Genomic DNA, 24263 nt, shown 5'->3' with positions numbered 1-24263 from the left:
CAGAAGGGTAAACTAGCTACCACATAAAGTAATAATGGTATAGATCAAAACTTTACCACCATCTTTAGACTAAAAAACTAGAAATCCTTACACTTTGCACATACAGCTTGGAGGCAGGAAGGTTAGGGGGAAACTCCTAAAAGTAATCAGAAGGAAACAGTCATGTACACTTCCTCTCAAAGGAAATTAATGATCAAATATTACTCTGTGTAAACATCAGTGAAACATCACCCTGAGATGGACTCCAACACTTGCAAGAATGGGTGGCATGGAGAGACATCTCCGAACTTGTAAGTTAACCCAGCCGAAAGGCTTAGGTAAGAGATATCTGGACACAGCAGAAATTGTTGGTAGGTGGACATCAAGTGATGCTGAAAGGCTGAACAAAGAGCAGTGTCAGAGAGAGAACAGCTTTCAGAGGATGTAACCTATTCACTTTCTTTCTCTGTAATTAAGGCCTTATCTAAATGAGAAAGTTCTACCAGTGTAACGCCCCATTTGGATACACTTATTCCCGTAGAAGAGTGGATTTTTTCAGTTATCTTACCCCCCACTTCCCAAGAGACAAAATTAAAGCAAAAAAAGGGCCACCCTTACAGAAAGTGTCTACATGGGAATTATACTGCTTAACTGTATCAGTGCAAATCCATATGTTCGGTTATACCAAAAGAAAGAAAAAATGTTCCCATGTAGATGAGGCCTGAGAGGAGAATGCCTTATCTTGTTTAGCATAGGAAAAGTGATATGTTAAGCAAGCCACTTATTTTCTTTTAATTCCATTTCTCTCTGTTTTTAACAAATCTTGGTTTTGCTTTTTATTAGTGTTGTATGGATAATTTCATGCAGACACCACCAGAGAACAAAAAGGCCCATTAAGCTCTAAAGATATGCAAAGAGTACAAAATGTGGCCCCTACACCCTACCCTCAATGTCAGTGAAAGAGCCTGGACAAAGGTTTTCCGATCCCATTGACATAAGGCTACAGCAGGAATACAGGAGATTAGACCAAATGACAGGGCAGAAGACTAGAAATGGCAGGGGGTATTGGTCACACCTCCTCTGCACCAATTAATTTTGATCACGCCAAGAAAAAAAAAATCTGTTAGTTTCCACCTTGCCCCCATTTATGAGGAACCTGAAATTTTCATCTGGAGCCAAATGCTTCCAGTTGTGCCTCATTTTACTTATCTTGTGAGTATTATAGTCAATGATATTCTTATGGGTGCCTAAATCAGCACCAAAATTAACAAAATGAGTGTCACTTTCATCAAATTTAATAAGCAAGTCTGGGTGTCATAAAGATACCGAGCTCAGACCATAATGAGCAGTTGCCTTGCACTAGGGTTCCAAAGCCTGGAAACTTGATATCTTCCATGTTTGTTGTCTTAAAAATTGCCAGCATCAGCTTTTCACACCCTCTCTCGATTGTAAAAGCTACATATAGTCAAGGCCACCAGTGCTGCTGCTTTCCTTAGGGAATACGGCTGAGTGTGTCATGTGAATTCCTATGAAATCATCATTTGTCTTGAGCTATGTACAGTAAAGGTGCACATCAGATTTCAGATTTTAGAAACACCTGAAGTTATTCTTTCTTCTGCAGCTGACCTGTGGGAAATCCTTCTGCTGACCATATACAATGAAGAACAGACATGGGAAGAAATGGCCATCTTTGAGATCAGGCTTGAAACTCAGACTGAGAAATACTCTAACTTCAGGCAAGCCACAGTTCCTTTCCCTTCATCTTGATTCTCTGCTTTCCTCAGGAAAAAAGGTCAATTTCACTGCTGGAAGGGAATTGTGGGAGGGAGAAGGGACCTCCCTATAGAGCTGGGGCTCTGTGACGAACTGGGAAAGTTCTTAATGTTTTCTCTGAATATTGTTTTGGTGCCTCAGTGTCCGCATGGCAGTTCTTAAGTATCTGGCAGAGCAAAGGGCCAGTGCACCTAAATGCCTGACACTCTGTCTCCTAGCAACTGACGGCCTGGGCCCCTCCTCTGCAAAGGTGCCAGCTGAAGGTGTTGGAGACAAAGGGATCAGGTGACCTCCTGGCCCGGGAAAGGGGCTGAGGAGAGAGGAGGGGCTGGGAGGGGTTGTGAGTCTGGAGCTGGCTGGGGTCAAGGGTGGAGGGCAGACCTGGGGGTCTGGCTCACTGCCCCCCAGAATGGACCTAGCCGAGGGGTCCGGTTCGCTGTATCTACAAGCTCTGTTTTAGACCCTGTTCCTGTCATCGAATAAACCTCTGTTTTCCTGGCTGGCTAAGAGTCATGTCTGAGTGCAAAGTGGGGGTGCAGGACCCGGTGGCTTCCCCAGGACCCCGCTGGGGTGGACTCGCTGTGGGAAGCACACGGAGGGGCAGAGGATGCTGAATGCTCCAAGGAGAGACCCAGGAGGTGAAGACGTGTGAGCTTCTTGCCCTGAACAAGTCTGCTCCAAGGGAGAGGAGGCTCCCCAAAGTCCTGCCTGGCTTGGTGGGGAGGAGTTCCAGAGCACCGCCCGGTGACTCCGTGACAGGCTCTACAAAAGACGGTTACTCACCTTTGTAACTGTTGTTCTTCGAGATGTGTTGCTCATATCCATTCCAATTAAGTGTGTGTGCGCGCCGCGTGCACGTCCATCGGAAAATTTTTACCCTAGCAACACTCGATGGGTCGGCTGGGTGCCCCCCGGCATGGCGCCATGGCACCGAACATATACCCCTGCCGACCCGTCCGCTCCTCAGTTCCTTCTTGCCAGCTACTCCGACAGTGGGGAAGGAGGGCGGGTTTTGGAATGGATATGAGCGACACATCTTGAAGAACAACAGTTACAAAGGTGAGTAACCGTCTTTTCTTCTTCGAGTGCTTGCTCATAGCCATTCCAATTAGGTGAATCCCAAGCCTTACCTAGGCGGTGAGGTCAGAGTGAGATACTGCAGCGTGTAGAACCGCAGAGCCGAAGGCTGCGTCCTCTCTGGATTGTTGCACCAGGGCATAATGGGAAGTGAAGGTATGTACTGAAGACCACCTAGCTGCTTGACATATCTACTGGATGGAAGGCGGCCGATGAGGCCTGAGCCCTGGTAGAATGAGCGGTAATATGTCCCGGAGAAACATGAGCTAGATTATAGCAAGTACGGATGCATGCCGTTACCCATGACGAAATTCTCTGAGAAGAGACAGGTAGCCTTTCGTCCGATCTGCCACTCCCACAAAAAGTTGGGGCGTTTTGCAGAAGGGTCTCGTTCAGTCAATGTAGAAGGCGAGTGCCCTATGGACGTTGAGGGAATGCAACTGCTGTTCTCTACGAGATGTATGCAGTTTGTGGGAGGAATATGTCCTGGTTGAGATGGAAGGCCGAGACTACTTTAGGGAGGAACGCCGGATGTGGACGTTACTGCACCTTGTCTTTGTGGAACACCGTGTATGATGGGTCCACCATCAGAGCCCGAAGCTCAGAGACTCTCCTAGCCGATATGATGGCCACAAGGAAGGCTGTTTTCCATGACAAATACAGGAGCGAGCAGGTCGCCAATAGCTCGAATGGAGGAGTCGTAAGTCTCATCAGGACCAAGTTGAGGTCCCAGGAAGGGGCGAGGCGTCGTACTAGGGGGTATAGATGCTCCAAACCTTTGAGGAACCTCGAGACCATAGGGTGGGAGAAGACAGAGTAAGTACCTTCTCCGGGGTGGAAAGTAGAGATAGCCGCCAAGTGCACTCACAATGATGAGATAGCAAGGCCTTGCTGTTTAAGATACCAGAGGTAGTCCAATATAGTGGGAATAGGAACCTCCATGGGTGTTACATTTAGTGTTTGACACCAGCAAGAAAATCGCTTCCACTTGGCCAAGTACATAGACCGGGTGGAAGGCTTTCTGCTACCCAGGAGTACTTCTTGCACTGGGGCAGAGCAATGTAACTCCGACTGGGTTAACCATGAAGGAGCCACGCTGTGAGATGGAGGGATTGCAGGTCCAGGTGGTGAAGCCTGCCGTGGGAAGCGAAGAGGTCTATGTGGGGAAAGCCCCACTTCTGGAAGATGGAATGTAGAATGTCCGGGTGAAGCGACCACTCGTGAGACCGAAAAGATCTGCTGAGATGGTCTGCCAGGATGTTCCAGACTCCCAAGAGGAACGATGCTACAAGGTCTATCGAGTGGGCTATGCAAAATTCCCACAATTGGATCGCCTCCTGACAAAGGGGGGAGGATCAAGTCCCTCCCTGCTTGTTTATGTAGTGCATGGCCGTTGTGTTGTCGGTAAGCACTGAAACACAACGACCTTGCAGATGTTGTAGGAACATCTGGCACACCAGGCAGACTGCTCTCAGCTCCCAGACGTTTATGTGCAACGCTAGCTCTTGAGATGACCAGAGGCCTTGCGTGCGACAATGGTCTAGATGAGCCCCCCAGCCGAGAGTCAACATGTCTGTAGTTAGGGACACTGAGGGCTGCCTTGGATGGAACAGCAGTCCTGCACAAACCGGGGAGGGTGTTAGCCACTAGTTGAGGGAGTCTAAGATGCTCTGAGGAATGGTGACCACCATGTCTATGGTATCTCTGCCTGGACGGTACACTGAGGCGCGACAGGTTTGAAAGGGGATGCATGCGTAGTTTTGCATGCTTGGTTACAAAGGTACATGCGGCCATGTGACTGAGGAGGCCCAGACAGGTGCAAGCCGAGGTCGTCAGAAAGGTTTGGAGGCTTTTTATAACAGAGACTAGTGCCTGAAACCGGGGCAGTGGCAGGCAGGCTTTTGTGAGTTTGGAGTCTAGAATGGCCCCAGTGAATTCTATTCTTTGAGTGGGCATGAGAGTAGACTTCTCTAGATTGATCATCAGGCCCAGTCTCTCGAATAGGTCTGTGATGATGGCTACGTGCCGAGTGACCTGGGCCTCAGAGGTCCCTCGAATAAGCCAGTCGTCTAGGTAAGGAAACACATGTATTCGCCGACGACAGAGGAAGGCGGCCACTACTGCCATGCACTTTGTAAAGACGCGAGGGGCCGTAGAGAGGCCAAACGGAAGGACCGCAAATTGGAAATGTTGGTGGTGCACCGTAAACCGTAGGTACCGTCTGTGCGGGGGATAAATAGCGATATGGAAATATGCGTCCTTCATGTCGAGAGCAGCATATCAGTCTCTGGGATCCAAGGAAGGGATAATGGTCCCCAGGGATACCATGCGGAACTTCAACTTCTTTAAAAACATGTTGAGTCCTCACAGGTCCAGGATGAGTCAAAGACCTCCTTTTGCTTTGGGGATTAGGAAATATCGGGAGTAAAATCCCCTGCCCCTTAATTCCTCCGGTACCTCCTCTATAGCTCCGATCGAGAGAAGTGTGTGAACCTCTTGCCAGAGGAATTGCTCGTGAGAGGGGTCCTTGAAGAGGGACGGGGAGGGGGGTGAGAGGGAAGAGGCGAAATAAATTGAAGGTGGTATCCAAATTCCACCATGCGTAGGACCCAACGATCCGAGGTTAATTGGGACCACGCAGGGAGGAAGGAGGAAAGGCGGTTGGAAAACTGAAGGGGATCCTGGGGAAGGACTGGTGCTCTGCTCTTGGGTGCACCTTCAAAAGTTCGCTTTCGGGCCCGTCGCTGGTTTGGTGGGATCAGTATTGGGTCCGCCTTGGGACCCAGATTGTCGTCTGCGGTTCCTGCGACTGCGCCTTCTGCCAAAGTCTTGTTGCGGTCTGGGTGGGGGGTAAGGATGCTGAGGTTGGCTATGGAAGGACCTCTGTTGGGTTTCTGGGGTGTGCATCCCAAGGGAACGCATGATCACCAGACTGTCCTTAAGACTCTGTAGCCTAGGGTCCGTTTTCTGGGAGAAAAGGCTCTGGCCTTCAAACGGCAGGTCCTGGATGGTGTGTTGCAGTTCAGGAGGTAGACCTGACACTTGCAGCCACGAGATCCTCCTCATCGTAATTCCCGAGGCTACGGTTCTGGCCGCCAAATCCGCAGTGTCGAGGGAGGCCTGCAGGGACGTCCGCGCCACTTTCTTTCCTTCGTCGAGAAGGGCTTGGAATTCCTGGCGGGAGTCTGGTGGGACCAGCTCAGTGAACTTACCCACCGACTGCCAGGTGTTATAATTATATCTGCTGAGCAGGGCCTGTTGGTTCACCACCCTGAGTTGGAGGCCCCCTGCTGAGTAGACTTTATGTCCCAACAGGTCCATCCGTCTAGCCTCCCGCGATTTTGGGGCGGGGGCTTGCTGGCCATGGTGCTCTCGCTCATTGACGGACTGAACCACCAAGGAGCATGGAGGAGGGTGGGTATATAGGCATTCGTACCCTTTGGAGGGTACCATATACTTTCTTTCCACCCCCTGGCTGTAGGAGGGATAGATGCCGGGGATTGCCAGATTGTGTCCGCTTTGGCTTGGATGGAGCATATAAATGGCAAAGCTATGCGGGTTGGGGCATCCGCTGACAGTATGTCTATCACCGGGTCTTCAACCTCCGGGACCTCCTCCACCTAGAGATTGATATTTAAGGCGACTCACCTCAAAAGGTCCTGGTGAGCTCGAAGGTCGATAGGGGGCGGGCCCGAGGAGGATGTACCGGCCACTGCCTTGTCGGGTGAAGAGGAGGACGACAGACCCGGTACCAGTGGTTCCTGTAGGGACTCTTGGTCCGGAGGTACGTCAGGGTCCGGGAGGACCTGAGGGTCCAGTGCCTGAGAAGAGTAATCTGTACCCGCTGGAGGGGGTCGGCTAACAGTGGCCTCCGGTGCGGGATGTTCCGACGGGGCGGAACATGATGGTACGGTGGGTTCGCCTTGGGTCTGGTCATATGCCCAAGGCGTCCAAAAGGACTACAGATGAGGATCTTGGTCTGGACCTTGAACCTCATGGAGAACCCGGCTGTGTGTCTCTGAATCAGGATAGGCGGCACTATCAGCATGCGATGACTCAGACACGTGCCTCCATGGCCATGGCGGAGTGGAGGCCGTTTGAGGATAAGCCCTGTCTCTAGGGTACCGTATTTCGTGCCGCACCGGAGAGTGGTACCGGGATCCGTACCGAGAGCGTGATCGGGACCTGCGACCAGCGTGGTGCCAGGAGGTCGACCGGGATCTTGACGCAAGATGATGACAGCGGCTGCGGTGCGAACGGTGCCAAGAGCTGGACCAGTGCCCAGAGTATCGGTCCGGTGAGCGGGACCTCGAGTGGTGCCGCGAGTGCGACCGGTACCAAGGAGGAGATCGGTACCGGGACTGCAAGCAGCGCCTGGATCTGGAGGGATGACGAGATCGAGAACGCTGGTGGGACCTCGATCTTGAGTGCTGTCTGCCTGAGGTGCCGATGGAAGGTGGTCTTACCATGGCAGGCTTGCCTGTCGATTGAATAACCCACACCAGCGGTGCCAGGAGTTGAGGCAGGTCAGGCTCCATTAACGCAATAAGTTCCCTCGCCGTAGCAAATGTCTCTGGCGTAGTGGGAACAAGAAGCTCTACCGAGGCATGTGCCAGGGAGCTGTCATGCACCGGACTCGACGGCTCTTGCACGGCTGGAATCAACGGTGTGGAGATTGTCGGTGCCGTGGCAGTTAGTGGTGCCAGGCAGCTCGACTTAGATTGTTGCTCAGACTGCGGTGCAGATAGTGGGGCCGCAGAAGCTTTAAGCTTCTTGGCACGCGGGGAGAGGGAGCAGTGCGGGCCGGTTTCTGGGCCAGTGACGGCTGGTGCCGAGCTGTCTTCACGGTGCCGGGGCTCTCCGGTGCCGATGAGACACTTCTCCCCGGCGCGGACTGTCCGGCAACCGGTGCCGAAGGTGGAGGCGTGAGGGTTGCCTCTATTAGGAGCTGCTTAAGGTGAAAGTCCCGCTCCTTTTTCGTCCGTGGCTTGAACGATTTGCAGATCCGGCACTTGTCTGCAAGGTGGGATTCCCCCAAGCACTTGAGGCAGGAGTCGTGGGGGTCTCCCGTGGGTATCGGCCAGCAGCAGACCAAGCACGGTTTGAAACCCAGTGAGCCAGGCATGGGCCTGGGCACCGGGAGAGGGAAAGGGCTAATCCCTGACCCTCTGAACTATATACACTAACTACATTTACAAAAATCTATTAACTAGAACAACAGAGAATAAACTATATACACAATAAGTATTAGAACGAACGAAAAGCTAGGGAGGTGGAGATCAGCTAAGCTGCGCTCCACTGTTCCAACGACCGACATGGGCGGTAAGAAGGAACTGAGGAGCGGACGGGTCGGCAGGGGTATATATTCGGTGCCATAGCGGCGCCACGCCAGGGGGCACCCAGCCGACCCACTGAGTGTTTCTTAGGTAAAAATCTTCCGACGGACGTGCACGCGGTGCGCACACACCTAATTGGAATGGATATGAGCAAGCACTCAAAGAAGAAATTCACTTTCCTTCTAATTTCTTCCCATTCATAGCACATTCAGCACAAAGAGATCCAAGTGACCAATATCTTCAAGAGTTTGTTTGCATTTCAAGCGAGAAGATGAAGAGTTCTGAGATATTTTAGCATTTTAGCTGCATCAAGCTGATCTACTTTATTTGCATTTATTCTTTTTGTGTTAGCTTTTCCTGAGCAAATTAAATAAATTCTCTTCTAATTCTTACATAATAAAATACCTCTTTTGGAATTGCCACCAATAATTCTGATCCCTGACAATCTTTGCCCTACAAATTTTGTGTGGTAGTTTGCTATGTGATACATAAACCAGCAATTGCAATTCCACTTGTAAGTTAAGGTCGCTAGGAACTTATGATACATCTTGAGTACCAGGAATACCTAGAGTCGGTCAGTGGTGAAGGACAATTGTGGGTATTCACTAACGGATTTTTAATGCAATTCCCATCCAAGATCACGCTTTCTCGCACATTGTTCAATGTTCGTGAAAAGCTTCTTGGAGATACTGTCTTTAAATAGGTGTCAAGCATCATTCATATGCAAATAATATGTAACTATATGTCTCTTCCTTGTGGATTGAGCAAGATCAGTGTCTGCTCAGAAGGAATGGCTTGGATATGAAACACATCCTTTCACTAAATTTCATCTCTGTTCCTCCCAGTCCATTTTCAAAAACACTACCTTAAAAATGTCTCTGCTCCCAGGAATGTTCAATCTGACAATTGTTGTCCTCCATATTTATTACCTGTTCCACCTTCATTCCTTTGTTTGGCCCTTTCCTGTAACAGATACTCACCTGCACTCCTCATGTTTTACTCACTGTTGAAGTGGTGGTGTTTTTTGGCCAGTGGGATACCTTTGATTATAGTTTTATTTTATTATGTTTGATTTTGTTGTACAGAAAAAGAAAAGTCTTGGTGATGATGTTCTAGAAATTAATCATATTGTTATATATCTTTAATAGCTTAGACAGCTCCTCGGTGGGCCATTACCTTTCAAAGGATGTACATTTAAACATCATGATGGATTACTCAAAGACTCATGAAGGCAGATCTTTAGCTGGGATAAATGTTTGTAGCACCCCTGAAGTCAATGGAACTATGCCAATGTACACCAACTGAGGCTATGCCCCCATGTTTTTACAAAATAGGAACATTTTTTGCTATATTTCACTACACTTATGTTAGAAATTACATCTCTAATACTCCATAGCTTAATAGTCTTTTTTTCAAACTTGAGTCTCACATTCCCAGTTAAATGAAAAATTAATTCTACTGCATCACATTTGATTTTTAAGATAAAAACACCAGTGCAACAGAGGGAAAAATTATGTAGAATACAAATGCTACTACAGTTATTTCAGTAAGTTTCTGGCTACACTGAGCAATTTCAACATGGGACTTCTTCATTAAACAAAAAAAATCACCGGTATTACCTATTGGTAACTCACAGGAGTGTTGAAAGGCTTAATTGTTTGCACAGAGCTTTGGAATCCTTCATGAAAGGCATCAGGCAAGCGTGGGCAGAAAAGGCAAAAAGAAGCAGCTAAGAACATTACCAAGTCAGTGATATAAGGAAACTGTCTGGGAACCGTAGAGGAGAAAATCCATTTAGATAATTGTTGTGGATAAACACATTTCTAAAGGGTTCAGCTGAGAATCTGGACTCAAAAGACTGAATACGATTGTATAAATTATCCATGTTATGAATACTGCATTATGTTCAATGGCCAGGATTTTCAAAGATGATTAATGATTTTGGATGCTCAGATTGATGCATCTTAAATGAAGCGGATTTTAGAGGATGGGTGTCCAGCAGTTTCTGAAAATCAGGACCCTATGAGGTGTTAGTTGAGCTCCCAAAAACTTGAGGCACCCAAAATCAAGGAAAGGACTGACAGAGTCCTGCGGAGTTTGTTGGGCTGGGGTAACAGACTGAGGTATCAGGGAATTGACACAGAGTTTAGGAGCAGCATCTCTCTCTCTTTTGCTTGCTGAGGCAACAAGATGACTTACAGTTTTGGACAACCTGAGAAAGCACCGCAGTGGTTTATGAGACCTGCTCACTAACACAACATGTAAAAACCAATTCAATAAGAGCCCTATTTACAGGATGTAGAGTTTTATTGCCAAAATGTAGGAAAATTCTCTCTCACTCATCTTCTCAACATTTTTTTGTGTAGAAGAAGCAGTATGTACCTGGAAGTGCACTTCACAGGTAGGTGACCATTATCTCCATATCACAGATGAGGAAAACTGTTCTAGGCCTTAGCTAAGTGACTAGACCATGTTCAAAGAGCAAATAAACAGGGAAAGGAAGAGATTTCAACTCCAGGATTTGAACTTCTCAGCTATTGCTCTAAGCACTAGATCAAACTGTACCTAACATACAAAAGACTTGAACTTAAACAATGTTTCAAAGGTGTTGGATTCAAAAGCTCAAATACGGTAGTGTTTTTACAATTGGAATTTTTCAAAAGCAAAAAACAAAAGTCACATCTAATTAGAAAAATAATTATTTTATTATTATTATTATTCAGCCATATGAAGATGTGAAGAGTCATACAAACAGCCGTCTTAGAAAAGGGTCAGCCATTTAAGGGTGAGTTAAATTGAACAATTAACTTTTGGAAGTCTGATTTGAGGGGGAAGAACCAAGTGTGCCTTGATTAACTTGACTATGTAAGCATTTAACCCTCTCCCAGGGTGATTATAGCTATTACAGCCTTACAATGCTGTACATTTCCCTTTACTTGACTTTTGTACATATCCGAGAGACTCTGAATCAGAGGGGAAAAGCCCAATCATTATTCATTGATTTCAAGATATTTTGTATTGCTGTAACATAATATATGTGTGACGCTGAAAGGCAGAAGCTATAAGTATCAGAATAATTAGTAACGTAAATACCTGTATTTTATTAATATGGTAGCTAAGACTACCCAGGACATTCTGCTTTTAACTATCTTCAATAAGCAGATTCTCTGTAAATGAGCTAAGAATGCCCCTTTGCCTCTAGACCAGGAGCAATTCAGGTAACGAACGGACGAAGAGGGATTTATTGCACTGCAGGATCATACCAGCTAAAAGAGTGTCATATTTTAATGAGTTATATCTATGGTAATTAGTAGTAATTCGCCAGACCTCAAAAGCAGCTGATCATTATGCCTCTCTTGAGAACACTTGGACAAGGGAGTAGGTGGCAGGAGATGAGGATGGCAGCAAAAGAAACCTTCATTCACTCAGCATGAACATACATCGCTGGCTTAGTGACAAGTACGTATAGGAGAGTTCTGGAGCAAAATAGCCAGTACCACTGTTGTATTTAATATTTCTCAGTAGCTGAAACCATACATGTGGGGAGGTGACAAAGAATAGGGAAGACTATTCACAGAGAGCAGGGATAGCAAAAAAAAAGAAATTATATTAAATTAAAAAGTCCCGTTTGACATGCACTTAATTTGTTAGGAGACTCTTTGTAATTCAATATTACTATTTAAAAAAATTGAGCACTGCAAGGAAGTAACTAAGACAACAGGGTTCTTTTTTTCCTTAACAGATCAGAGTTTCCACTTTCTTCTCATAATTGCAAGCCAATGTGCTAAAAAAAGATACTTGGATTTTGGAACCTGGAGATAATTAATGATTTTATGTTTAGGATTAGCGCACGTAATCCAAAGTATTAAAAATTAAACTAAATTGACCAAATCCTGTGGCACACTCAAACTGTAATTGGTTCCTTCAAGAATCCTAATCCTCTCTTAAATATTCACGTATAACTCTTGAGGTACAATTCTGCTCTAGAAAGTAAATATGCAACACTTGCACCTTCTTGCTAATCAGATCTGCTCATTTTCTGTGCATTCACTTTATCTGTTTAACTGCAAAATTCTTACTGCTTTTTCTCTCTCTTAGCTAAAGCAAGGTTGACAAAAGATTTGCTAGCATAGCTATGTCAGTTACTATTATGGGGGTGGGGTGAAATCACACCTCCACCAATATAGCTATACAAGTAAAAGCTCTAGTGTAGATGAAGTTATACTGGCAAAAAAAAAAAAAAAATCCAGACCAACTACTAGCATCACACTAGTAATAAATCTTTATAAAACATTTTCTCCCGCTCCATGAATGATCACATCCATGTGGGATGTGAAATTATACTCAAACAGAATGTACTATTTTGCTCTTAACCAAAACCATCTGAAATAAATGGCAAATAAAAGGGCTTTTGTTTAAAGGCTATAGAAATGCTACTGTAATTAATCCACTTTACAAGCAAGCAGCAATCACAGGGAATCAATTTTAGTTGTACTACAAATTCACAGTGGCAGTACATGCAATCTAAGAATGAGCAACAGTATTCATAAAATTTATTTAACAGTTTCCTGGAAATCTTGTCTGAATCAATATTTATTTCTTCCTTTACTAGACCTTACTCCACCATACAATTATGTTACGAGAACATGGCTCAGCACTCAAGTCAGTCAGTGACAAAGTTAAGTTTGCATATCAAACTGCACCAAAATACAGCTTCAAGAAAAAAATATAGTGTGCTATTATACTTCATATGAAAATAATAAAGTGATATTGTTCTGTTAAAACCACCGGTATATTTAAAATAACCTCCTGTAGTGACTTCTGTATGCAATTATCTAACCTATACATCATTTTCAAAACTTCACTTCTTAAATAAAATATTTGGGGGGTTAACATAGTTTATTCTTGAATTTGAGTCAATTATATACATTCCTAGAATCTGTTGTCATATCAACAAATTACTAAGTAGCTCTGCCTGTTCAGAGAACCACAATCTTATTGTCCTGAAGCCAGCTATAAACATGTAGAATCATAGTATCAATCATAGAATCATAGAATCTCAGGGTTGGAAGGGACCTCAGGAGGTCATCTAGTCCAACTCCCTGCTCAAAGCAGGACCAATCCCCAACTAAATCAGCCCGGCCAGGCTTTGTCAAGCCTGACCTGAAAAACCTCTAAGGAAGGAGATTCCACCGCCGCCCTAGGTAACCCATTCCAGTGCTTCACCACCCTCCTAGTGAAAAAGTTTTTCTTAATATCCAACCTAACTCTCCCCCACTGCAACTTGAGACCATTACTCCTTGTTCTGTCATTACTCCTTGTTCTGTAATACTTCATTACAAATGACACATTAATATTTTCAAAAGGAACACCAGGCTTCATTCAGATGTTTAGTTGTAAATTATATTTAGAAATACTGACATTACAGGACCACTGTGCCTGCGTGGAACCCCATCGACCTATAGATGTGTCCACCTACATGGATCTGATTTCAGTAAAGGGACCATAGTTAGAAACATTTTTCTGAATGGGTATAAATAAGATAGAATTGTGAACACTCAATAGTAGATAATAAGGCTGCAGAGCTATCACAGTTGAAGTTATACATATCATGAAAAGCAAGCTTGAGTCGTTTGTTAATTTCACTGAAATTTCTAGATGGAATTATACTCAGGCACAATTTGGGTGCATTTATTTATAGTAGCTACTAAAATATATTAACATCATTTCATTTCCCCCATGTCTCTTCCCTGTTAGTCCAGGACATTTAACATCGTTTGCACTCTTGTCTACTTTGCTATCTTTCTTTTCTTCTAGCAGGGATCCACCTTTCTCCCATTCCTCTATGGAGATTCTTCCTGATTACAGACTTAGCCACCAATATTATGACACAGAATCTGGAAGCAGTCACACCTATGACCTGATCCAAAATCCAGTACAATCAATAGTGTCTTTTCATTGATCTCAATTGGCTTTGGATCAGGCCCACAGTTGGGAAAATGCATTTTTTAAAAGAAGTATAAATCAGGAATTTAAATTAGAAAATGTAAGTTCACTGTTGCAGTATCTGCTGGTAAGCACGAGAATTCACATAGCAGAAAATAAACTGTACAAATACATTGCAATTTTCTGCTATTTCATGCAAGAGGATGACTGGGAAGAGATGGAGTTAAATGGAGACTCAAAGATAATTACCATTTGATCTGTAAGACATAATTGCTATCTGATTATACAGTATTTAAGTGTAAATACACAGTAATCACACAGGGCTTAACTCAGAAACAGCTGTAGTGTTCTAACTTCAGCACCATAGAGTAGAATCCAGATTTAGAGCGCTTTTCTTTCTTAACCTGTGAAATTCAGCATTGAACGGCAGTGTTTTCTAGTACTGAAGCAAGGTTTTGGGGTTGGGGTGGCATTTGAAGTACCATATTACTGTAGAGAGCACTACTTACCTGATATCAAAATCTTTCCATACTCTCAAGGCCACTATCACCTGTACACATAGGCTGCTCATATATGGGGCAAGAAATTGAGTGAGTTTTGCCTTGCCTAGTTTCAAAAGCATTCTTCCCCTGCACTTTGGGAGAAACTGGCAGGAGGATGGGTGTCTTAAAACAGTGGTTCTCACCACCGGTACCTGTACCCCTGGGGGTATGCAGAGATCTTCCGGGGGGGACATCAACTCAGCTGGATATTTGCCTAGTTTTACAACAGGCTACATAAAAAGCACTAGCAAAGTCACTAAAAATTAATATTTTATATATCTTGTTGATACTGCTCTATAAACTATACGCTGAAATGTACAATATTTACATTCAAATTGATTTATTTTATAATTATATGGTAAAAATGAGAAAGTAAGCAATGTTTCAGTAATAGTGTTCTGGGACACTTTTGTATTTTTATGTCTGATTTTGTAAGCAAGTAGTTTTTAAGTGAGGTGAAACTTGGGGGTATGCAAGACAAATCAGACTCCTGAAAGGGATACAGTCATCTGGAAAGGTTGAGAGCCACTGTCTTAGGACAATGGGAACCTCAGAAGTCTCTGTGCTCTTGCACTGGCTCCCAAACCTTGCACATCCCTTTGATGAAAGATTAATACAGCCCTACTGTGACTAGCACCTGAAATTCAAGAACCTAGAAAAAGGATCTGTGCTCCATCCGAACTATTTGATGAAAGACTGGTAGGAGATTCATACTCTTGTTACATTTTAATTTGACTTTTTCTTGGCCACTTCGATGGCTTGGGAACAATTCACCCTAATTCCAAACCTCTTGCTTAGTCAGAGTGAGTTCAGATAGCAACACAGCAAACTAGGGACCTGACTGTGCAGTGAGTACTGTGCCGGAGCAGGACTCCTCTCTGCCTTTTCAGACAAGGTTTGCTTCCCCCCGCCCCCTTTTTTTCCTCTCTCTCGCTCTCATTTTCTCTGAAAGCATTTATGTATTTTTTTTTGTTTTCTATATTTCACTCTTTTTCTCACTCTCCTGCCCCTTGTTTTCAGCTTCTCCCCGTTCCTCAACTCCCGAGAAGATAATACGCTGGTTGGTTGGAAAGCATGTCCACTGGGTCTTCACAAGCCTGAGCCAAACACACGCTCAAAAACTGACTTGAGAGCTATGGGGAAAGGGCTGCTCAGGCTCACACTTTTGAGAGCTAGTAACAGCTTATGATACTTAGGGGGAATCTGTGTGTAACTTGGTTGTTACGTGTGGCTTTGACCCAAAACCAGATCAACTCAAAATGAAACTCATGATGCATGTACATATGGGCACAAGGCTATTGAAGCATCACTTCTGTCTGCCCTGAAACGCAACACTATGCAGACAGGAGGAGAGGAGAGCTGAGGGGCTTCTGTAAAACTGGATGGTGGGCGTGGACAGAGGCAGCGGACGACAGCAGGAAGAGGAGGGAGCAAAGTGTTCCTTCTCTCCCCTAACTTGGGTCTTCAATAGAGACCTAGGGATTTTCTTGACCTCTTTGTTGGTGAGCTGCAATCCTCCAGACGCCTCCTCATAACCCACTTTCAAGTTGTACCTCACCATCTGAGCATCAATGTGCCAAGACATTGCAGAAGTCGGTATCAATCCACTGCAAGGGATGGTCAAAATAAAAGTTTGGGAATGACTGTTCTTAAGTGATCAATGCCCTATAAATGCTATGGACAAACTGGCCTAAATGGAACTTAATGACTGTGGCCAGGCAAAGTCCAAGACACAGAAATGAACAAACGGTAAGGAATTATTTTTTATAACAGTCAGGCCCACTCAAGGCCCAGCTGGAACAAAGCACTCCCAATTCACACTTTTCAAACAATTAAGCACACGGTCAAACTGACAAACCGCCCCTGCAACAGACACTCAGATACTCACCAACACAGCCCCCCTAATGCAGCACTTAGCGTACCTCCTCTCGGACAGATCCCAGTCAAACTCCCTCTGTTAGGCTTTCCGCTGTTCGCCTTTAGCAAAGCTTTTGATACGGTCTCCCACAGTATTCTTGCTAGCAATTTAAAGAAGTATGGGCTGGATGAACGGACTATAAGGTGGACAGGCTAGATCGTCGGGTTCAACAGGTAGTGATCAATGGCTCCATGTCTAGTTGGCAGCTGGTATCAAGCGGAGTGCCCCAAGGGTCGGTCCTGGGCCTGGTTTTGTTCAATATCTTCATTAATGATCTGCAGGATGGCATGGACTGCACCCTCAGCAAGTTTGCAGATGACACTAAACTGGGAGGAGTGGTAGATATGCTGGAGGGTAGGGATAGGATACAGAGTGACCTAGACAAATTAGAGGATTGGGCAAAAAGAAGTCTGATGAGGTTCAACAAGGACAAGTGCAGAGTCCTACACTTAGGACGGAAGAATCCCATGCACTGCTACAGACTAGGGATCAAGTGGCTAGCCAGCAGTTCTACAGAAAAGGACCTAGGGGTTACAGTGGACGAGAAGCTGGATATGAGTCAACAGTGTGCCCTTGTTGCCAAGAAGGCTAACGGCATTTTGGGCTGTATAAGTAGGAGGATTGCCAGTAGATTGAGGGATGTGATCATTCCCTTCTATTCAGCATTGGTGAGACCTCATCTGAAGTAGTGTGTCCAGTTTTGGGCCCCACACTATAGGAAGGATGTGGAAAAATTGGAAAGAGTCCAGTGCAGGGCAACAAAAATGATTAGGAGGCTGGAGCACATGATTTATGAGGAGAGGCTGAGGGACCTGGAATTGTTTTGTCTGCAGAAGAGAAGAATGAGGGGGGATTTGATAGCTGCTTTCAACTACTTGAAAAGGGGCTCCAAAGAGGATGGATCTAGACTGTTCTCAGTGGTACCAGGTGACAGAACAAGGAGTAATGGTCTCAAGTTGCAGTGCGGGAGGTTTAGGTTGGATATTAGGAAAAACTATTTCATTCACTAGGAGGTGGTGAAGCATTGGAATGGGTTACCTAGGAAGATGGTGGAATCTCCTTCCTTAGAGGTTTCTAAGGTCAGGCTTGACAAAGCCCTGGCTGGGATGATTTAGTTGGGGATTGGTCCTGCTTTGAGCAGGAGGTTGGACTAGATGACCTCCTGAGATCCCTCCCAACCCTAATATTCTATGATCTTTAAATAAATCTGAGAATTATCTGCATAAGAATGGAATGCTAATCCATGACATGTCACCACAGGAGCCAGGCAAATGCTAGATAATAAGAGATCCAACACAGAAACCTATAGGATGCCCAAAGAAACTGGAAAGGGAGCAAAATTTAACAAACAGAAACAGAGATTACAGATGATTGGCTGAACATGATCCAAACCAAACAGATGCAGTTCTTGTCAAGCCCATATAAAAGATTCCAAATGAATCAGCTGGTTGGCAAGATATGACGTATCAAACGCAACAGAAATGTTCAGCATCACAGTGGCAGCTAATATTCCACTGCCAATTGTGACAGACCCAGGCCAGTGGGGTTCAGGAGTCTGGTAGAGGGCATATATACTGGTCACTGGATGAGTAGTTTTCTGTTCCCTGAGTGACAAGAGCAGGGGCTGCACTATAGTAATCAGGAACCTGCTAGAACCAATTAAGGCAGACAGGCTGATTAGAACATCTGCTGCCAATCAAGGCAGGCTAATCAGGGCACCTGGGTTTAAAAAGGAGCTCCCTCCTGTCAGGCCAGAGGGAGCCAGAGGAGAGGAAGTGCATGTGAGGAGCTGGGAGCAAGAGGAGCAAGGTGTTGAGAGTGAGAGGGTGTGCTGCTGGAGGACTGAGGAGTACAAGTGTTATCAGACACTAGGAGGAAGGTCCTGTGGTGAGGATACAGGTAGTGTTTGGACAAGGCCATGGGGAAGTAGCCCAGGGAGATGTAGCTGTCATGCAGCTGTTACAGGAGCCACTATAGACAGTTGCAATCCACAGGGCCCTGGACTGGAACCTGGAGTAGAAGGCGGGCCTGGGTTCCCCCCAAACCTCCCAACTCCTGATCAGACACAGGAGGAGTTGACCCAGGCTGTGGGGAAGATCACTGAAGTGAGCAAATCTACCAATAAGTGCAGGACCCACCAAGTTAGAGGAGGAACTGCATCACACAATACAGGAACAAATTGTTCACAACCTTAACCAGCAAGGTCTCTTTGCTTCAAAGTGGTTGAAAACTATATTAGAACATTCTAAATGACTGTATATGAGAACTGATTAGCTTTAAATGCTTCATGTCCCTTAGTGGTAAGGGTATATTAGAAACAGGACAGGAACGTGAAAGTATGTCTGGATGACCCAGTAATATCTACCCCCAGAGCAGGGGTACATGGAAGTGGCACTTAAAAATTCTAATAATTATCTGAGTAATAAGTAGAGTGTGTTTGTATATTGCTGGACAATGTCTTATTGTCCAAGGAATGAGCTCTCAGATATCTAGGTCTACACTTCTAAACTAGCTCTCAAATGTTTGAGACACCCAACTGTAAAATATCAGGGCCATATTCTCTAAGAGTGAGACTCAGCTGGAGTTATGTCTGCAAAGAATTTGCCCCTATAAAGCATTTGGCACTGTGTGGAACCAGATCACATAACCCAGCTATTAGTCTCCAAATGAAATATGCAAGATAATGAATTTAAGGCTTAATTTTCAGACGAGAGGTTAAAGGCTCACAGAAATCCATATATTGTCATGGGCAACTGCATCCATCAGCGCCTGTCTGAACATGCATTTACCCATTTTGCATGTGCACATATTTTTTGACAGCACTCTTACAACCCTTCTGGTTCTGCTCTCTGAATGGATACCAGTCTGTTCTGATGGGATCCAACTGCTTAATCCCATATGCTGCTAATTTCCCTGGGTCTGGATCACTGTTCCTGCTTGGGCTCAGTCAGAATCAATTCCCAAGCACGGACCCGGGTCTCATACCTGTTTTGCAGTAGAAACCTGCAGTCTGTCTGTCTAGACCGGGGTGTGCAAACTTTTTGGGCCAAGGGCCACATCTGGGTGTCTGTTGCTTAGACAGCTAGCTACCTCTTCCTGTTGGGATCATTAGATTGTCCATGTACCCAGTGAGAGTGCTGCCTGTCCATCCAATCAGGGACCTGGCTGCTGTGGGCCAGTAGGCCTTTAGCAATAAGGCTGTTGGTCAAGGGCAGTGGTTCAATGCATCACTGTGGTGCAGCAGCTAAGGATGCTGCCTCTGGTCCACTAGGTCCATGGTTCAATATGACGGCCCTGCCACTCGAGTTCAAGCAGATGAATGCCATTCAATGCTGATAGCCCTTGATTGCCTGGTCATGCTTCCCCAGGCCTAGTGAAGTTTCTGCTACAAAATTAAGGCTCTGATTCACAATGACTGTTACAAATCATGTTAATAAAATCAAATGTAATTTACAACTGGATACAGATGCATTCCCCAAACTTTCAAAAGCATGATGTGCATTTATGAGAGGATGGTCCAGGAGTTAGGGTACTAGTGTAAAACTTGGGAAAACTGTGTCTAGTCCTGCCTCTGTGCTTCAGTTCCCCATCTTTAAAAAGAAAAAGTGGGATAACAACACTCTCCTACCTCACAGGGTTATTATAAGGACAAATACATTAAAATAGTGATGCACTCAAGGTATATCCAGAGAGTATTGTAAATTGGTGTTTCCAAGCCCATGCTTGAGCTTCCACACTGCATTGTCAACCTGGGTTTGCACTTGACAGACCTGGGTCTCACAACTATGCTAGTGTGCCCATACTGCGCTACACAGACCTTCTCACTCACTGGCTTGAGCTGCGTCCACACTGCAAAACGACAGGTTTGGACCCAAGTTGCAGCACGGCTTGGGCTCAGGGTGGGTCCAAGGATTCGGGTCCTGAGTGCTTGCTGATATAAGTCAGACAGATGTGTGTGTGGATAGTAGGGGAGTTTGGTCTCAAACCTGAGTCTGAGGCCACATTTACAAAGTTATGTAGACATACCCTAAGATACTTCTGTATTGATGGGGCATATAAGTACCCAAGGCGATACTTGGGAAGCTACGAGAACAATGTATAAAACATTCAATTTGCAAATACCTGGAGAATGAAGGGGTAATCACTAGCAGCCAGTATATTTTTGCTAAGAACAAATCATGCCAAACTAGCTTGATTTCCTTCTTTGACATAACTGGCTTGGTGGATGGGGGATTGCGGTGGACATAATATATCTGGACACTAGCACGTGGGGTTCCACAGGGATCTGTTCTGGGTCCCATGTTATTTCATATATTTATTAATGACCCGGATGTAGAAATAGAGAGCATACTAATCAATTTTGCAGATGACACAAAGCTTGGGGGAAGGAGGTTGCAAACACTTTGGAGGATAGAAATTCAAAGGCGTCTTGATAAATTGGAGAACTGGACTATAGACAACAAAATGAAATTCAACAAAGATAAATGTAAGGTGCTACACTTAGGAAATAAAAATCAAATGCACAAAATATAGAATGAGGAATAACTGGCTTGGCAGCAGCAGCACTGCTGAGAAGCAGACATGCCAAACCCGCGAAAAAAATGCAGAAATTGGGCTTGTTTTTGGCTTAATTGGCTTGTGAGTTGCGTGTTGGCTAGTTTTTGGCCTGTAGCTAGCTGCTTCTTTTTTTTTGATCAGCTCCCGGTTAGCAGGGGCAAAGGGGGGGCAAGCAGGAGCAAGAAGGGAAGAGAGTCGGGGTGCACAGTGGGCCCACCATTGTCCCAGACAGCAAGCCAGGAGGATCTAGTCACAGAGAGTGCTGGGGTTTTTAGGGGTTGGTTTGTTTGGCCTTGTTTTGAAATGGGATTAGCTTGATTTTTGGATTATTGGGAAAGTCGGGGTGCTTATTTACCGTGTGAAAGTTGTGATGGTGTTGCAAAAAAAGCAAATGCAATTTTGGGTTGTATTAACAGAGGCATAGCATGCAAGTTACGAGAGGTGATAGTATCACTCTACTCAGTGCTGAGTAGGCCTCAGCTGGAGTACTGTGTCCAATTTTAGTCACCACTAAAGGACGTAGAAAGGATGTAGAGAAACTAGGAAGGATCCAGAGGCAAGTGACAAGGATGATCGAAGGGATGGAATGCAAGTCATATGAGCAAAGGCTTAAGAGAACTGGGTATGTTTAGTTTGGAAAGAGGCAAATAAGGGGGGAATATGACAGCAGTCTTCAAATACTTGAAAAGCTGCCATAAAAAAGATGGAGAAAAATTGTTCTCTTTTCCACACAGGGCAAGACAAGAGACAAGGGGTTCAAATATACAGTACAGCAAATTTAGATTAAGTTTCACAAAAAACTTCCTAACTGTTAAGAACAATAGGACAATGGAACAAATTACCTAGGGAAATCGTGGAATCTCCTTCACTGGAGGTTTTCAAAAGTAGGCTGGATAACCATCTGCCTTGGATAGTTTAGACACAACAAATCCTGCATCTTGGCAGATCCCTTGAGATCCCTTCTAACCATACAGTTCTATGATTTTATGACAACATCCTGCTTCAACTTCCTTTGCAAACGTGGCCCATGCTGGTTTCAATCAAATATTTAAAGAAAAACACAAAATCCACACACATACTTTGTAAAGCTAAAATTTTAAAGGAGGACTCTGGGATTTTCATGTCCATCAATAATGATGACTGAAAGTCAAAACTATTCTAACCAACATCATAGCCATTTCTATTATATAGCCTGATAGAGTTCTAACTAACAATACTTAGCATTTACAGAATACAGCTGCTTCCTTTCATCGTAGCTTGGTATCCTAAGACTCTACACTGATGCTCAAGGCTACAACCAGATTCACAGCCTGATCTGTAATCTTCTGAAAAGGGTGCAGAACTTTTCTACTTAAGAGAGCCAAAGCTATGTACTGAATACAAAATTTATGTTCATTGTCTTTTGAAACCTTATCTAAAAATGTCCAGAGAAGCCAGATATTATAGATTAAAACAAGCAATTCAAAATCAAAAGATGTGGCGACATTGGCCAGCGTATGATCTGGACTCACTTATATCTGTATTTCAAGTAATTGGTTTCTTTTTTCCCCTCACTCTTTCCAAGTAACCAGATTCAGATGTAAATTTAGAGTTCAGAAGCTAATTAACTTTAAAATTATCAATCTCAGAAAGGTTACATTTGTCTATAAACAAAAGATTATGAATTCAAATCAAAATAACTTTAATTTGCTCCAAGTTTTAAACTCTAGTAGCAGGGCCTGTGCATCAGATGTGGGAGCATATTCTCAGTCCGATTTTCTTATTTGCACAAATGTAAATATGATGAATTAAAATTATTTATTTTAATCCCTTACAAATTCTCTACAGGACTAGAGTATTAAGCTTTTATAGTGTGATTTTAAAATATTAGAAGCTTAGATTCTATTTTTGTAATTACATAACATCTTTATTCTCTATTTTGTAGCAGCTAAACCACAGCAGTTACCTATACAATTATTTCATCCCCATCGCCTTGCCCTCCCCCCACAGACCCCTTTCCAGTTTTCAAAGTGATAGTGAATGACATATTGTTCAAAAGGAATAATAAAGAAGTATAAAGTGTATGTAACTTAACAAGTATCAGAGGGTAGCCATGTTAGTCTGGATCTGTAAAAGCAGCAAAGAATCCTGTGGCACCTTATAGACTAACAGACGTTTTGGAGCATGAGCTTTCGTGGGTGAATACCCACTTCCTCAGATGCATGTAATGGAAATATCCAGGGGCAGGTATATATATTTGTGCTAGCAAGCAAGCTAGAGATAACGAGGTCAGTTCAATCAGGGAGGATGAGGCCCTGTTCTAACAGTTGAGGTGTGAAAACCAAGAGAGGAGAAACTGGTTCTGTAATTGGCAAGCCATTCACAGTCTTTGTTCAATCCTGAGCTGATGGTGTCAAATTTGCAGATGAACTGAAGCTCAGCAGTTTCTCTTTGAAGTCTGGTCCTGAAGTTTTTTTGCTGCAGGATGGCCACCTTAAGGTCTGCTATAGTGTGGCCAGGGAGGTTGAAGTGCTCTCCTACAGGTTTTTGTATATTGCCATTAGGACAGACATTAGGAATGGCAATATACAAAAACCTGTAGGAGAGCACTTCAACCTCCCTGGCCACACTATAGCAGACCTTAAGGTGACCATCCTGCAGCAAAAAAACTTCAGGACCAGACTTCAAAGAGAAACTGCTGAGCTTCAGTTCATCTGCAAATTTGACACCATCAGCTCAGGATTGAACAAAGACTGTGAATGGCTTGCCAATTACAGAACCAGTTTCTCCTCTCTTGGTTTTCACACCTCAACTGTTAGAACAGGGCCTCATCCTCCCTGATTGAACTGACCTCGTTATCTCTAGCTTGCTTGCTAGCACAAATATATATACCTGCCCCTGGATATTTCCATTACATGCATCTGAGGAAGTGGGTATTCACCCACGAAAGCTCATGCTCCAAAACGTCTGTTAGTCTATAAGGTGCCACAGGATTCTTTGCTGCTGTAACTTAACAGAAAGTCAAACATGCCAACTTGATATCCCGTTTGATTCATATACCTCCCAACTTGATTTCAGACAGATGAATATGTTTAAATCTGGATAATTAAGCTTACCTGTGTGTTTAAATTTAGATTCATACTTACATATTTTGGT

The 24263-nt window shown here is 44.4% G+C and overlaps 1 protein-coding gene and 1 long non-coding RNA gene across 4 annotated transcripts in view; one reads left to right on the top strand and one right to left on the bottom strand.

Moving 5' to 3' along the window:
• SLC36A4 (solute carrier family 36 member 4) overlaps window positions 1-24263 on the bottom strand; it is a 226010-nt gene that overhangs the window by 65099 nt on the left and 136648 nt on the right. The window lies entirely within an intron of this gene.
• The window catches only part of LOC127046001 (uncharacterized), a 73630-nt gene that overhangs the window by 22216 nt on the left and 27151 nt on the right, over window positions 1-24263 (top strand). The window contains exon 2 of the long non-coding RNA XR_007772892.1: window positions 10889-10950. This is a non-coding gene — a long non-coding RNA (uncharacterized LOC127046001). The remainder of the gene's footprint in view (window positions 1-10888; window positions 10951-24263) is intronic.

This window comes from Gopherus flavomarginatus, chromosome 1, assembly GCF_025201925.1.
Source record: "Gopherus flavomarginatus isolate rGopFla2 chromosome 1, rGopFla2.mat.asm, whole genome shotgun sequence".
Classification (NCBI taxonomy): Eukaryota; Metazoa; Chordata; order Testudines; family Testudinidae; genus Gopherus; species Gopherus flavomarginatus.
Note: the sequence above shows the minus strand (reverse complement) of the source record. Positions and strands in the feature narration are given on the sequence as shown.